Raw genomic sequence first — 18,190 nt, forward strand, 5'->3', positions numbered from 1 at the left:
AGAATTTTCTAGAACCTCTCCAATTAAGGAAGGATCCCAACAAATCTCCCCCTCCCGACTTAATTGGGGGGGTAGTAGCAAACTGACACCTTGACAGCAATCTTCAAACTTCTTTGTCGGTAGTACTTTGGTCATCATGTCTAACCAGTTCTCGTCTGTGTGAACCTTGTCAAGATGTACTTTCTTTTCCTCGAGGACATCTCGGATCCAATAATACCTTATGTCAATGTGCTTTGTGCGGGAATGAAATGTTGATTTCTTTGCCAAGTAAATTGCACTTTGATTATTGCACTTCAAAACATACCTATCTTGATCTATTCCCAGCTCCTGCAACATGTTCTTCATCCACAACATCTCCTTGCAAGCTTCAGTGGATGCGATATACTCCGCCTCAGTGGTGGATAATGCAACACACTTTTGCAGCTTTGATTGCCAGGAAATAGCTCCCCTTGCAAAAGTAGTTAGGTATCCCGATGTTGATTTCCTTAAATCAATATCACCGGCCAAGTCTGCATCTGTGTATCCTTCTAACACAGGTTTTCCTTTTCCAAAGCATAAACATCTTTTGGAAGTTCCACGTAGATATCGAAGGATCCATTTGACAGCAACCCAATGCTCATTCCCCGGGTTGGCCAAGAAGCGACTGAGGACTTTAACTGCATAGGCGATATCTGGTCTTGTGCATATCATTGCATACATGAGACTGCCTACTACATATGAATATAGAATCTTCTTCATTTCCTCCATTTCTTTCTCACTTGTGGTACTTTGCTTCGAACTCAGGTTGAAGTGTCCAGCAAGTGGTGTGTTAACTGACTTTGATTTGTGCATGTTGAATCTTTCCAACACCTTCTCAACATACCACGAGAGAGAATATTTCTTCAAAGTCAATGCCTTTTTCTTGACCGAATCCTTTGATGGCCAACCGAGCTTTATAGAGAGGCTTTGATTTACTACCTTCGGTCTTGATTTGATACACTCACTTATTATTCAAGGCTCTTCTCCCTTTTGGAAGCTCCACCAATTCATAGGTGTTATTCTCATGCAAGGATTGCATCTCTTCTTGCATGGCTCTTCTCCACTCTTCTTTATGAATATCATTGATTTCTTCTTTATAGCTTTGAGGCTCCCCCTCATCAGTGAGCATCACGTACTCCTCTGTGTTATATCGAGTGGATGGCCTTCTTTCCCTAGAGGATTGTCTTGACTCTAGCACTGACAGAGAGCTAGATTGAGGATCTTCTTGAGCTGGTTCATCATGAGTCTCCTGATTGTTTTACTCTAACACAGGCTCATGATCTTCAGCATCACTATTTTCTGTCGTGTCATTATCCTCACATCGAACTGGAGTTAGTTCAGTGTTCTTGCTGCTTCTCAATCTTAGCTTCTCTGAATTTTTAATGTCTTCGATCGTTTGGTCTTTGAAGAATACAACATCTCTGCTAAGGACAACCTTCTTATTGATTGGATCCCAAAGCCGATAGCCAATGGGTGAGCGAAGGTAGATACATTCCTTCGTCTTTGCATCAAGCTTAGCTCGTTCATCTTGAGGGATGTGAACAAATTCCCTACACCCAAACAGCTTGAGATGATTGTATAAAGCTTTCTTGTCCGTCCAAACTTCCTCTGGAATAGCCCCTTCCAAAGGAATTGATGGTGTAAGGTTGACAATGTCAACCACGGCCATTATAGCTTCTCCCCGAAATGATTTAGGTAATTTAGCATGAGAAAACATGCATCAAATTCTTTCTTCAATTGTTCAATTCATTCTCTCAGCTAGCCCATTCAACTTCGTGTCTTGGGTGGAATCTTCTCTAGCCTAATGCCATATTTCTTGCAATAGGCTTCAAAGGGACCTCTATACTCACCTCCATTGTCAGATCGTATGTTCTTGATCTTTCTTCCAATCTCACGCTCCACTAGAGCATGGAATTCTTTGAAGGCATCAAGCACTTGATCCTTTGATTTTAACAGGTGCAACCACACCTTCCTTGAATGGTCATCAATGAAGGTGACAAAGTACAATGCACCACCAATGGATCTCTCGGTCATTGAACACACATCGGTGTGTACAAGGTCAAGAATGTTCTTTCTCCTTGTGGGCGGAGAAGATCTTTTGAAAACAACTCTGTGTTGTTTTCCAGCTAAACAGTGAGCACAAGGATCAAGTGGCTTACCTTTCACGTTAGGGATGAGATTTTTTCGAGCTAGCATGCGAAGACCCTTCTCACTGATATGCCCAAGTCATTTATGCCATACTTCCATATCATTAGTGGTTATGTTTACCTCTCCTTTGCAGAGCTTAGCTTGCATCACTATAATGATCCTTCCTTCTTTCCTCGAGCCATGACTATACTTCCTTTGGTGAGCTTCCACTTTCCTTCACCAAAGTAGTTCATCAGACCAGCATCGTCTAGCTTCCCAGCGGAGATAAGATTGAGATGCATAGCCGGGACATGCCTCACATCTTTTAGGACAAGCTTGCATCTGGTGCTTGTTGTTAGGGTGATGTTTCCTATCCCGACGATCTTGCTCCTATCTTGATTTCCCATTTTCACCGTGCCAAAGTCACTGCTTTGGTAGGATGAGAATAAATTTCCATGTAGAGTAACATGGAAAGAGGCACCAGAATCAACAACCCAAGAACTATCATCACAAGCAATGTTTAGGATATTACCTTCACCAACGAGATATAACAAATCTTCTTTTGAAACTACGACAGTAGTATTCTTCTCTTCTTGCTTCTTTGTTGGGCTGACTTGGTCTGACTTAACGTTACCGGCCTTTTGATCTCTCTTGAAGGATCAACATTCTATTTTTCTGTGGCCTATCCTTCCACAGTAGTAGCATGTAATTTTTTAGCGTGATTTGGATCTACCTCGAGATTGATGTGGATCTCGACTCTTATTACATCCACGAGTCTCATTCCTACCCCGATTCTCAATAACATTAGCCTCGGGATGGATAGACTCACCTCTTTGCTTCTTCACCAAGAAGGTTGTCACTGACTTATCCATGGTGAGCTTTCCTTTCGGAGCTGAGTTAATAAGTGTAACCACAAGTGTGTCTCAATTTTCCAGCAAGGAACTAAGGAGTAGAAAGGCTTGCAACTCATCATCAATCTTCATCTCAATTTTGGTTAATTAATTTACGAGCTCTTTAAAATTATTTAAGTGCTCAATCATACTATGACCATCCTTATACTCCAACTTCACCAACCGTCGAACTAAATTGGCTTTATTACGAGGTGTTTTCTTTTGAATCATGGACTCAAGCTTTATCCATAATTCATAAGCATTTGTGTAAGTAGAAAAATGCTCAAAGAGAGTTTTGTCAATGTACTTACGAATCATAGCAACGACCTTCTGATTTAGTAACTCCCACTGAGCATCACTCTTACCTTCTACCTTGTCTATGTAGATGATGGTCTCATGCAAATCCTTGCAGTATAGATGATCCTCCACCATCGGCTTCCAATATGAGTAGTTGTTAGTCATGAGCTTGAACATGTCTTCATCATGAGCGACGTTATCCTCCATCTTGAACTGCACGAGCTAATGACGACTTTGGATGAACCTAGCTCTGATACCACTATTGGGAAAACTCGAACTTTCCCGTTTCATGAAGTTAAGATAGGCACTTAGTAATTAAAGGTAGTAATGGGAGCACATGATTATAATTCTCCAATATGAAGATTCTTCCACTATACAAAAAAAATAGTAGGGTTACAAGGATGTGTTTACTAAATTGACTCACTCTACGATGGCTCACTCAAGCTTGAGGATAGAGACTTTCCAAGCTATTTATCTTCTCTCTCAAAGAGGCTCTCTAACTTTCTAGCTTTCTCACTCTAAAAATTGGATTCACTCTTGTCTTGGATGGTTAGGAATGAAGGCTCCTACCTTTATTTATACTACTCCACCTCCACAATGAATGGTGGAGATTACTTGTATCCTAAGGTAGAGATTAATTCTCTAGAATGCTTCACACATTCTAGGAGTCTCTACACTCTTCTACTCCCTTCCATATCCTTCCATACTCTTCCATAAGGTTTCACACATCTCCAGAATATTTCAGAGGTTTCCATCTTCTTCCACAAGCTTCTAGCGAGTTCTACACTACTCTAGAGTTTTCTAGGACGTTCTAGAAAATTCTACACTTTTCTAGAAAGTTCTAGAATTTTCTATAACCACTCCAATTAAGGAGGGATCCCAACATAAAAATAGATAACCTAAGAATAAATATTTGTCGAATAAAAAACATTAATATGCTATAAATTTGCTACAATATATTTTTGAATTTATAATTGAGATTGTGATCAACACTGTGAATAGTGAAATAATATAGTTAAGATTAGATCTAAAAGTTTTTCACACAAATAATTCAAAAAAAATTAATTATTTACACAAGTAATATGATTAAAAAATTATTTACGTGGATGATACAAATTATTGTTCACGTTGAGAAATCGATTTCTCAAAAACCGATTTCTTAACGTGAATAATTTTTTTGTCTGCCTTAGTTTAAAAATCGGTTCTTAGAAATCGATTTTTGAACTAAGGTTTTTTTACAACACACGTTATAATGTGTTTTTAATATTTTTTAATCAATGTTAGAAAATCAGTTTTCTAGGAACCGATTTCATAACATGATTTTTCTTTTTATTTTTTTGTTATTTATTTTTAATATTTTTGTTTTTTAAAATTTTTCCTTTTTAATTATCTATATTTTTGTTTAAATTGGTTAAACTGAAAATAATTTGTAGTTTGAGAAGATTTTATATTATTTTTGTTATTTCTTTTAATTTTATTTGTAGTTTAAAATGAAATAAAGTTAATTTAAAAGAAAATGTTGTTAAAAACAATTTTAAGATAATACTTCTACTATATTATTTATTTTTTATTCTTATGTATTTTCATCTTGATCATGTTTTGAGTAATAATAATTTTAATTTTTATAGATTATAGTTTATTTTACATAGATTTTTTTTCCAATGATTTATGAGTTTATTATCCAATATAAAAAAAATCAGATTTAAATAATAAAATTAATATAAAATAGATCTATAAATAGATTAATAAACCAAACTAAACTTTTAAATAGATTAAATGAAACTTAAAAATAAAATCTATAACAGATAATAGAAATTTTTAAAGTAATTTCTTGCATATTCATAATTTTATTGTATGTCTCTCTCTTTTAAATCACTTATTTATTTTTATTTTCATCTTTAAATTAAATTTTAATATTTTTATAGTTAAAAATAAATTTTTATCACAATTTTAGTTATTCATTATAAAATTAAAATATAATTTATTTATTTAAATATATGTTTGTTTATTATGAATTATTAAAAATATTTATTTATTATTGTTTTCAATTAAATAAAAACATTTAGCTTATTAAAAATAAGTGGAGAAAAATAGAAATGGTAACAAAAAGAAAAAGAGAAACTAGCAAATGAGCAAAAGATGATAAAAAAAATATAAGAAATGGTTTAAATTAGTGTGCTCAACTGCTCATTATTAGTATTGAATAAAATAATATAGTTCATGTATTGACAATGTTAGCAGCATTTTTCCTTTTACAATTAACCTTATTCAACTAATTATAGTACAAGTTACGTCTTTCAATAAAAGTTGAAGTGAACTTTTTCAAAAGATTTTTGGCTTAGTTTGTCCGAGAATCCATCGCTTTGCAAAGGTTGGAAGTGTGTTCAATCAATGCAGAGGACACTAGTAGGTTCACTAGATGGGACTCGACATGTGTAGTGTTTCTGTATTTTGTTATTCCCATGAGTCCATAAGCATTAGCTAGTTTCATTGGAATTAAAGGTTGGTAATAATAGCTTGACTTGTTTTGCCCATAAAGCAAGTAAAAATAGCTCCTACAATTGCAACTACAAGCCAAATAGGGATCACGTGCAAATTTCTCCCTCAACAACACATACACTGACCACATGAGTGTTTTTATTCCTTTGTGTTTTCATTTTATTCGATGATTAAAATACATATTTGAAATTTAAAAAAAAAAACATATGTAACCAACAGGTTGAATTGGACTAAAATATTTAAAATACAAAATATTTTAAAATCACCAACAACAAAACAAAATATTTAAATTTGAAACAAAACAACAAAGGAATCTTAGACCAAGAACTGTGTGGCAATTCCCGGAATTTGTCACGGTCACACCACCTTTTATTCAGCCTAACTGTGAAATCTCCAGCGGACCGAACCTCTCTCAGGTTTATTGTCTCTTAGACCAAGAACCGTGTGTCGCATTGATTGAACTCAAGAACAATGTGAGTGTTTGTCTTTCTTTGTGTGTCATCGATGGCTTTTTTTAGTACTTGAGTATAAACTTGGCCACATGCAAGCATTACTTCGACTTCTCTTCCTCCTTTGTTGAACAATGCATTACACCTTAGATATGTTAATTTTACTAGCGCACCTATTGGAAGATTTCTTGATTTCTTGAGTATCGAATTAATCGACTCAGCAAGATTGGTGGTCATGTGCCTCCATCGCCGATCACCATCCTTGCGAGAGTCCATTTTTCTCGCGAAATCTTGCTGAGCCAATTAATTGCTCGATTAGCATCTGCTTCCTCCCTCATAATGTTGTAGTAGTGATTGAACGTAGGCTCTATCCTTGCATATGCTGAGTAGTGATAAACATACAATTTCAATATTGTGAATAATACAAAATGAAGTGATATTTAATATGAAGAGAAAAAAGTTTGTCACTCACCCATATTGATAATTAGTTTTTTGATGACATTGTTCTTATAACTCCTCATGTAATTCTGTGCAATTTGTCGAATGCAGAACACATGCGTAGAATTTTGTGTTGTTCATCCACTATCACGTCTTGAGTAGATATTTTTTATTGACGCGTGTCTATCTGAAATCAAACCACATACCATGTTATGGGGTGACAAGCCTTTTAAAATTTGGAGGATGAAAAGTCATGCTCTCGCTAATTCACTCTCGACAACAACCAAGGCTATTAGAAGGATTTTATTGTTGCCATCTTGTGCAACTGCTACAAGAAGGGTCCCCTTGTACTTACCGTACAACCATGTTCCATCAATCTAAACCATGGGCTTGCAATATTGAAACTCATTGATACATAGTATGAAACTCCAAAAAAGACAATGAAACATCACGAAACCCTCTACTGCTTGACCTTTTTTTGGTGGCATTGGCAGTGTTTCCTTTTCCACAACCATACCAAGAAGAAATTGTTGCACTAGTTGTTGTAGATGTTTTCAATAGCCTTTTGCATTGCCAACCATGCTTTGTGGTACGTGGTGGTGTATCCTTCAATGCTTTTGATGTGTGCTATCAATACTCGCACTGAAGTTGATGGATTATTTTCAATCAAGCTGTGAATGCTTTTACTGATGAACAAATGACATTTTTGTAAGATCTTGTGAGATTGATGGATTCGAACATGTATGGGGTTCACGGAGCTTTCTTATTCCCCACCACTTACTTGCCAGGATGTTGATGCCCTGCACCTCCAAGCATAATTATCGTCATTACAAATGATAATTAGTTTTGTTGGGTTCAATAGTTGTGTCTTGTAGTTAGCTCTTTTGCTCACATGATACTACTGCAAAGCACGTTGGACTTCTTTGTGATCCAAGCTATGGTTGTATTCAGAATCTTGAAAATTTGATTCTTCAAAATTTTGCATGTGTGGTGGTATGTAGTATGGTGGTATGGTTATTATTGGTAGAACATGTTCAACTTCTTCCTCATCATCATCCTCTTGTGGTTGATTTTGTAGAACTTTGTCTTCATCCTCAATAAAGGGACAGAGTTCTTCGTTAGGTAAGCCAAGCTCTATTGTAAACTCGGGCTCGTTTGTTTGGGTTGATGAGGTAGGATCTACTGTGAGGTAGGCTCTACTATAGGGGTACTCAAGTATGGGTGAGGTTGATCCTCAGTAGCATCAAATGCTTGAGTCTAAAAAATTGGTGGAAAATGGTGCAGAAAGAAGTTGGGTAAAAGAATATGAGTTTAGTTCAAATAAATTTTATTGTGGTTGGGTTAAAGCAAAAGTGTCTTGGGTTGCATCGGATGTGTGTGAATAATGGGATTAAGGATAATATTGTGGTTGATGAGGTACTGGTTAAGGGTTTGGGGTGGGAAGTGTATGTAGCTTAATGTTTGCATACAATTCAGAGCATTGAAGAATCTGACTTTGGCGAACACTAGAAATCATACCTTTGACTTCTTCGTCGTTAACAAGTTGCATTGCGATAAACTTGAGCATTCCACACCCCACTACGTGTGGGTATGGTCATGAAATACCGTATACTTGGTCCAATGGTTGAAAATGGAGCCTTTCATGGATTTTTCTTTTCAAGGCTTGAAGTGTGAGGATTCACTTTGTTTGAAAAAACAATGGTGGGGACATTGAAACATATTTCCTTCATCTATTTTGATTATTTGACCATTGTAGTGCACTAACCATTTGACATATGAGGAAGACATGTTGTGTAATAGAGAAAGAAATGTGGCAAAGGGTGTTGTGCGGATGTGTTAAACAAAGGTGAATATGACTTCTATATATAAGGGTCAGGGTTAAAGGTATACAACCTATGGTTAGGGTTTGAAGCATTGGATTTCCTAACGTGAATAAATGATGATGAATGTGTGAACCCATGAGTGAGAGAAAAAGAAAAAAAGAAGAAAGATTAAAGAAAAGAAGTTCACTTTCCTCTTAAGTGTAGGGTACAGGGTTAAAGTAAAGGGTGTACGACCTAGGGTTAGGGCTAAGGTTTAGGGTTTGAAGCATTGGATTTTCTAACATGAATAAATGAGGATGAAGTTATGAACCCATGAGTGAGAGAAAAAGAAGAAAAGAAGAAACATTAGAGAAAAAAGTTATTTCTCCTCTTAAGTGTAGGGTCTAGGGTCAAAGTAAAGGGTCTACGACCTAGGGTTAGGGCTAAGATTTAGGGTTTGAAGCATTGGATTTTCTAACATGAATAAATGAGGATGAAGTTATGAACCCATGAGTGAGAGAAAAAGAAGAAAAGAAGAAACATTAGAGAAAAAAGTTATTTCTCCTCTTAAGTGTAGGGTCTAGGGTCAAAGTAAAGGGTCTACGACCTAGGGTTAGGGCTAAGATTTAGGGTTTGAAGAATTGAATTTCCTTATGTGAATAAATGAGGATGAAGTTGTGAACCTGTGAGTGAGAGAAAAAGATGAAAAGAAAAAAACATCAGAGAAAAGAAGTTTTTTCTCCTCTTAAGTGTGGGGTCTAAGGTCAGAGTTAAGGACTTACAACCTAGGGTTAGGGCTAGATTATAGGATTTAGTGTCCATGGATCAGTTAATATACTATGGTTAGGGGTTTTGCGACAAACATATGGATCGGGGTTGAGAATTAGGGCAAAAATAAGAAAAAATTACTAAGACTTGAAGATTTCAGTCCATGATGACAACTTTTGGCACTTAGATTATTATTTGCATCAGTTGTTTTGGTTAAAATAATGTCTCGTTCTCATAGCTCTCATGTCGATGAAGCCATTAAAATAACTTTCAAGTCTCGATTCAACCCTAAAATGGATTAACGAAGTGGTCAAAAACAAGAAAAAATTACTAAGACTTGAAGATATCAATCTATGAGGACAACTTTTGGCACTTAGATTGTTATTAGTATCAACTATTTTGATTAAAATAATGTTTCATTCCTGTAGTTTTCATGTTAATTTAGCCATTAAGACAAATTTCGAGTCTTAATTCGACCCACAATTGCATTAACGAAGTGGCCAAAACAAGAAAAAATTACTAACACTTGAAGATTTCAATCGATACTTCAATCTTTTGGCATTAAAACACACATGACGAAAACTCGGAAATACAACAATGAAAAACACATATGACAAATACAAATCATTAAATACTAAAATAACGATCAAATAAATTGGGGGTTGGGGGAGGGATTTCTTTAAAACTCGATTCAAGGTTCATTGTTTCATCGAGGTATTCATCCAAATCTTCTAAGTTCAAAGAGCTGACATAAATTGATGGTGGGTGTGCACATGTTTGTGTGGGTGTGTCTGGGGTGGCAATACATAACTCCAGGCATGTGAGCTTGGAGATTCATGCGAACATAAAAAACATAATCATTATGTCCTCATCATCATGCAACATGCATCCCCTGTACTGGCCACAATCACCAACAAATGATGCAAGTAATCGAAAATGTATATCCTTGGTCACCTTACCATTTGGTAGACTAATCATGTTTCCAATAGCTTGCTTCAAGGCATCAAATGACATTTTTTGTCAAGTTGAACGATCTTTGGTGAACTGCTTACAAACATCAAACCATATTTAGTTTTTATGATGGTGTTATCATAATACACAATCACATTGACTGATGATGAAGTCATGGTTTAGGGTTTAGGGTAGCAAAAAGGTTTCTGATTAAGGTGATGGATCAGATTGCCTTAGTGCGGACCATATTTATAACATTTAATGGCTTATCATATACACTTCAAAAAGAATGGTCAAGATCCCACAAATAAAATGAACGGCCTAGATATCACTAATTGGAGCAACACACGTTGAACGACCAAGATCCCACCAACTAAATGAACGGCTAAGATATAACCGATTAGAGCAATGCACGTTGAATGACCAAGATCCCACCGAATGAATTATGTTACTGTTAGAACAATGCATGTACTGTCATCATATACACTAACTCACAGACTCACTTTCTCTCATTCATATATATCCCTTTTTAACTTCTTCTTGACGTTAGTATCAAAGCCTAAACAATGGCATTTACAACTGCTCCTCTTCTTTGGAAACAACACATTCATAGATCTGGAGAATTATGTAATACATTCTGCTTAATTAAATGTTAATTATGTTATGATTAACAAATAATGTTGTTGTTATTATTTTGATTTCTGCAGGTAGCAGACGATGTAATCCAGTCATATGCTTAGGCTATGCCTTCTCCTGATCCTAAAATTGAACTTTTGTTGGTTCAAGCTGGGTTTTCATATATTTCAAAGCTCGAACAAGTTAAAATTGACAATGCATTAGTGACTGCTTTGCTTGAAAGGTGGAGACATGTGTCACACGTTTAATCTTCCTGTTCGTGAATGCACAATCATCTTACGCGTTGATGGAAGACCAATTACTGGCCCAACATATTATGATTGGGAAGAAATGTGCACATAATATATAGGTGATGTTCCCCTAGAGAATGCACTGTGGGATCAACACTTAAATTAAAATTGTTAAAAGAAAACATGTTGACTCTCCCAGTAGAACCCATACCACAACAACTAGCGGTCCATTGTAGGACATACATTTTAGAATTGATTGGTGGGGTGTTGATGTCAAACAAGTCAGGGGACAGAGTTCACCTGATGTATCTACCCCTATTAGCATATCTTGATCGGGCTGGCTAGTACAGCTGGGGTTTGACATGTTTAGCACATTTGTATAGAGAAATGTGTAAGGCTATTTATTTCACATCCAAAAAAATGGGAGGATGTACAATATGGTTAAAGTCTTGGGCATCGTATCGTATGGCATTCATTCAACCGAGGGTCAAGCACCAGCCGTTATATCCACTTGTAACTAGGTAAACAAAAATTTATCACTCAAACAAAATCCATTTTTAGTAATGTATTTTACACTAGCATATTACATTTCACAAGATGGAGCGACAGAGGGCTATGGTTTTCTGGAATCCCACGCGGTGATGTGATAGGCTACAAGTCAAGATTCAACAACATGCATAGGAAAGAGGTTGTTGAACCATTTGGTTTTTGTTTTATTTATTCAAACATTAATTACATTGTTTTTAAAATTACTAACATAACTTATTTTTCAATTCCATTGGATGCCTTACGAAGGTTTTAAGTCTTTTCTACTAGAAAATGCATACAAGGATTCCTAAATATGGAGTGCTTGTGTGGCTTTAATTTGTTTTCCAATTGTAGTATGGCATCAAACTGACAAGGTCATGCTCCAATTTGGACTTTTTCAAGACATACCAAATCCACCGCATAATCTTGACAAAGTCCATCATACTGACATGAGAGGACATCGTGACACAAATTAGGCAGAGGAACACCAATGGTGGATTGCAATTTAGAAGGAAAGACGCAAATATGTGTTGATCGACCAACCAATTCTAAGAAAGATTGAACATAAGTCACTACATGAATTGTTACCGAACAAATTCAAAAATTTTCTAACAAGGTTTACAACTTATCTAAACGTTGCTGCCACATCTTGTTCAGCTCCATACATAAAAATTGGACAATGTCCTCCATAATAAAGTCCACCAGTCGTTGCCAGCATACATGATGAAGGACTACAACCACATGCTTAATCATATGAATTCATGTCACATCCTCATCATCATTAAAAAGATTATGGGTACAATCCGTAGTTCTTCAGTGTTAGCGGAGAAGACTTTATGAGCAATCTCATGGGTACAAATCTTTGAACACCAGAGTCTGCTTATGCGTACATGCAAAGTATGTTCATACCTTTGTTTGCATCCTTTCACCAAAGTATTGTCGATAGTTCTTCAACTAATGACTTCGTCCAGGAAGAACAATTTTTTGTTCCTGATGAACAACTTCAACCACAAGAACATAGACGAATACATCGACAGCCGGCAAGAAACAGGCAACCTCCCAGATGAGGAACTAGTTGACACAGACAACATTAATTACTTGCCCTTATTAATTATGTCCTATTAGATTGATTGTCAATTTTCCCTTATTAATTGAATCAACATTGAACAATGTATTAATTGATTGAGCACTGCATTTTTCTAATACAAATTGACTGAACATTTATTTTTTCTAGACAATTTGATCCCACATTGCTTTTCCTCATACGATTTGACCTCACATTGCTTGTTTCGAGACGATGTGACTACCCAATGCTTTCTACAAGATGATTTGACTAAACATTGTTTTTTTAATAGGACAAATCAAATGTAATTAGTTAAGATTCAATCTAAACCATTTATATTGTCGGTGAAATCTTAGGCGTTGGTACGAGTCATGACCCATAACATATTAACGTAAATGAAGTTATTGTTCACTTGTCAGAAATCACATATAACTTCATCTTTTGTGCTAGAAAAGGGTGATCGAGATAGCACCGATGACAATTTATGATCTATAACGCATTGACATAAACGAGATTATTATTCACCCGCCAGGAATCCTACAGAGCTTCTTCTTTTGTGCCAAAAAAGAAGTGGTTAAGATAACACCGACGATAATCAACGACCCATAATGCATTGATGTAAATGAGGTTACTGTTCACCCGTCAGGAATCCTGCATAGCTTTGTCCTTTATGCCAAAAAAGGAGTAACCAAGATAGCATCGACGACAATCAATGACTCATAATGCATTGATGTAAACGAGGTTACTGTTCATCCATCAGGAATCCTGCAGAGTTTCATCCTTTGTGCCAGAAAAGGAGTGGTCAAGATAACATCGATGACAATCAACAAACCATTATTGTGTTATCTCTTCCGTTCAAAGCTCAACTCATTTATTTGTATAAATATGGATAGTGTATAGATGTAAACTTTAATATCTCATCATCTTAAAACCATTTATTTTTCACAAAGTCTCATTCATCACGGACAATAATCCATGGGAGTTTCTCAACATTGATGACTTAGACCTCCCATCCTTTGTTCGTCCTTCTAACCCAAATTTGTCATCCTCCAGTTCAACAACACTTATTTTTGGTCCCACGGGGTTCATACAAGTTGTTATAATGAATCAAATATCTAGGGAACTCCTAACTCAAGAATTCATAATGTGTGCCCACCAGGAAACTCAACATGAATTTAATAGGAATCCATGGTTATGTGCTTTAGATTTCGTTCGATCACAAAATCAGTTACCTTAAAACATTTATTGTATTTGATACACATAAACTTTCAATTGATTGTTGAATTCATATAATTATAGGATTGGTAAATTTTGATGACACACCTCACGAGACACTGTTAGGATCCATTGATTATACTTTTGATCATGTACCTTTAACATTTTTTATTGTCAAAACTTATATCCCAACGATTTTGACAACATGAGAGTTACACTCAAGGTAGTCAAGTTTAATTTGGTCTCTAACAATTACATTTCTATTTTTGGAATATTGGTTTGTGAGAATTTTAATTTCAGGATCCTACAAGGACTATTGATTCCACTTTGCGATAGACAATCATACAAGATAAAGGTTTTGGCCAATATATAGCTATTGGTTTTGTCTTAGTTCTATGAGAGGTAAGTTTCTTACTCTTGTTGCTAATTTCTTACTTTATGTGTCGTATAAAGTTTGTTTTTGTATTGAACTGAATGGTATATTCTACCGGCAGTTGTGTTTTGTCCCTTTCCTCTTCACTCAAAATGTTATTTGAATATTACACTGCAAAATATTGTCAAGGTAATGTTTTTGCATTTTAGGTTACCAATAATTTTGGTATTCACAATTTTGCATTGTATGCCCATATGTTGTTAATATTTGATACAAGTATTCCGAAAGAGAATTTTGTGCGTGTAACATGTCATGAAGTATGTTTGAGCAATGACTTTATCGTTTATGTTTGTTTTTTATGGTTTTGATTATGTATGTTTTAGGAATGTTATGTGTAATCTTCTTTTATTTTATGGATTATCATTTAAGTGCAATTACAATGTCTTTTTAATAATAGTAGTATTTCCAATTTACATTAAGTTTTATTATTTAATATAATATATTAACTCATAATTAGCTAATTATATTATAAAAGGAGTTTATTAAGTCTAAAGTCTAATTTTTACAAACTCTGGACATGATTTTAAAGCCTTTCTAAACTAATTCAAGTTAAAAATTGAGAGGGATAACACAATAGTAAAATTGTTTGGTTTCATTTAAAGATTAATTATTTTTTCTTAAAATACTATTCTAAATAAATTATATTCAAGTATTCATAGTTTTATATCAACGCATACTATTAAAATTGAACATAATTTATTTATTTAATTTTTTTAGGTAAAAGAATTAAATCACTTAAATATATGTATTTTTTATAAATATTTAACTAAATTTTATTTATATTGAGTATTTAAATATACATTTTTTAAAAAAAGGTTTAAATTCTTTTTAAAACAGTTAAGATTCTTCTAAAAAGATTAATAAAAAAAATACAAAAACAATTTAACAAAAAAAAAACTTTCTGAACTGAGATTTTTTTTTTTTAAAAAAAAAGAAAAACACCAGGAACTAATTTCATAAGGTGATTTAAAAAAAATGATGTTAGCCGATTTCATAACATGTTAAAAAAACACAGGTGAGAGGTCCGTTTGAGGGGACCAGTTTTCAGATTAAATAATAAATTAACACTTATTCCGTTCTCTTCAATCCTGACTACCAATTCTAACAGAGATGTCTATTTTTTTATAAATTGAACTACTTTCTTAAAAGAAGTCAAATTTCATAAGTTTTTATTTCAATTTTTAATCGAACAATTTACTATAGTTTAATTATATTTATTTTATATGGAATAAGTTTTTATGGCATAACCTATTGATGTTCTTAATATTATATAGAAAAAGTATTGAATAAAAAGCAAATATATTTAATATCTAAAAGTATATGTATAGCAGCCCAAATCCCACCGGCGATTGGAAAGTTGGAGCTAGATCGTGAATTCTCAAAAATAAATATATGAAATTAAGTGAAAGCTGAAAAGCACGATTGGATCAATGTAAGAAAGATATTGTTAATGTTGTCCAAAGGTCCTTTATCACAAATCACATTGCATAAAAAAGTGGCTATTTGTATTTTAACTTTCCCTCCCCAAATTCTTATTAGTCATTATTGCATGCCTCTTTTATCTTATCCCTTATTTTATAATTTTACTGTGTACACATGCACACTATTTTTTATCCTTTACAACTAACATTATCTCCATTCAAATCATGGTTTTTTTCCGAGGAACAAATCATAGACTTTCATTACACTTAATGGTTCACAAAAATTAGTCAATTTGTTCTATTATTAATTATTTAATTACATAATTTTTCATTATTCATAAAACTTGGTCAATACTATTTTAATTGGTCAATTGCCATAAAAATAGTAAATGTTATTAGAAATTAGTCTATATTAACATTTATCAAAATTTAGTAATATTACCTTTAAAAAATAGTAATATTGATCAGTCTAATAACTGTTAATTAACCCATCATTTTGAAATGTTAAATGGAATACCACCCTTATATATGAGGTATGGACAAAATCTTGAGTTTATCTAAATAGAAAAATGGAATAATTATAATTAAATATTGTAAAAATATATTTATAAATATGAAGTGGAGTATATGTATAAATTAAATGTGTCATGTGTGCAACTAAATGTAATATTTTAATATATTCATATCTAAAAAAAATATTTGATGTGCAATTGCCAAATATGTAAATATAAAGAATTTTTTAGCTTGAATATGTAATTATAAAGACGCATGCAATAATAATAATTAAAGTGCGATCACAAGTATCTGAAAAAGCACAATTTTACACATAAGAAGGATGGATTTTATCCCTTAAAAAGATGGATTTTAGAAAATTTAATATTAAAATATGAACATAGTAAAACATATCTTTTTGTTCAAGTATAATTTTTCAGATGTGGTTCACTTAGAAATTACTTAAAAAATTAAAATTAAATGATAAACAAATAGAAAATATGAATATACGTTGAAAAATTCCACTCACATTAATAACATTTAACTGGTAAGTAAACTAATATTATTTTTGGTAAGGTGGTAAGGAACCTAATATAACACACTGAAATGCTAGGCCCTGCAGAACTATTTTTTATTATACTCAAATGTCATTGCGTAGAGATATGTTTTACGCTTCTATTTATTTATTTTTTTGAAATGTTTTACGTATAAAAATAATTTACGATGCAGTAAAAAAAATATGAATAATACAACAAAATTTATAATTAATGCCGGTATTTTTTGTTCATTAAAATTTCAATTGATTCGTTGTCACTGGCCAAAAAGTTTCATAGCAATCGGAAGCCACTCTATTATATCAGAGCCAGGTTTCGATCCTGGGACCTGTGGGTTATGGGCCCACCACGCTTCCGCTGCGCCACTCTGATTTGTTGAAACATGGTTGCAATAAGATATATATAGTATAAAACACGATGCTACGATTTATTCATCTTCTAACCTTTGATAAAGTGGTCCACCTAAGTCTTTTCTTCCTTTCATAGTATACTAATATCTCTTTTTTCTCTAAAAGGTGAGTGTTGATCAGGATAGAGAATAAAAAGAAGTGCAACAATTTACAAGATGAACATGCCAACGGTTGAGATAAAGGGTTGTGGGTGAGCACTTCATAGTTGAGGGGATGAGAGACAAAAGATAAAAACTTAAAAAAGAAGTAACAGTGTTAACACTGTGCACTCATCATAACCCTAATGAGCCGTGATCAAAAGTTTGATGCTTTACTTAACTGGACAACGTCTCTTCCCCTTGAATATAGCATTCCAGCTTGTGATTGTTCTCTTTTATTACTTTGCTGGATTTTTTTATTTTTTATTTTTACTTACTTTTCGGCTAGCTACTTGTTCATTGGTGCTTAATCTATATATTTCATTATTTTCTGTGCTGAACTTTGGGGGAAATATTCCTCACGCATTATTTTTTCCTTTTCCCTATATAAAATTTGCACACCCTACCTAGCTGACAGTGAAGGTGACATTGAGCTTGTAGGGTTCATCTTGATACAATTACAATAATGTTTTATGAGGAATGTTGAAGACATTTTTATTTGTAGTTGGTTAAAATTTATTAAAAATAATTAGTTTTGATGAATTTTATATTTAAATGAGAAGAGATAATCATTAAATAAAAAATAACATCAAGATAATTTTTTATAAATTACAGTTTATCGCATAAAGAATATAATTGTTATGACATTATTGGCTGATTGGATTCCACATAATTGTTATGTTATTTTTTGGCATCATTATCTCCTTGAACGTTCTGAAGCATGTGGAGATGCTTTGGACTATATACCATAAGGGGTTTCTCCTTCACTTCTTTGGTTCTGGACAAGAACATTATGCCTTGTGAAAGGCATCTTGCCACACCACATTTCAAT

At 33.8% G+C, this 18,190-nt stretch overlaps 1 non-coding gene across 1 annotated transcript; it reads right to left on the reverse strand.

The window, feature by feature from the left end:
• Positions 1 to 17,111: 17,111 nt before the first annotated feature.
• On the reverse strand, positions 17,112 to 17,183 carry TRNAM-CAU (transfer RNA methionine (anticodon CAU)). The gene has a single exon. It is a non-coding gene; the product is annotated as a tRNA-Met (tRNA).
• Between the last annotated feature and the right edge of the window lie 1,007 nt (positions 17,184 to 18,190).

Source organism: Glycine max, chromosome 17 (assembly GCF_000004515.6).
Source record: "Glycine max cultivar Williams 82 chromosome 17, Glycine_max_v4.0, whole genome shotgun sequence".
Taxonomy (NCBI): Eukaryota; Viridiplantae; Streptophyta; class Magnoliopsida; order Fabales; family Fabaceae; genus Glycine; species Glycine max.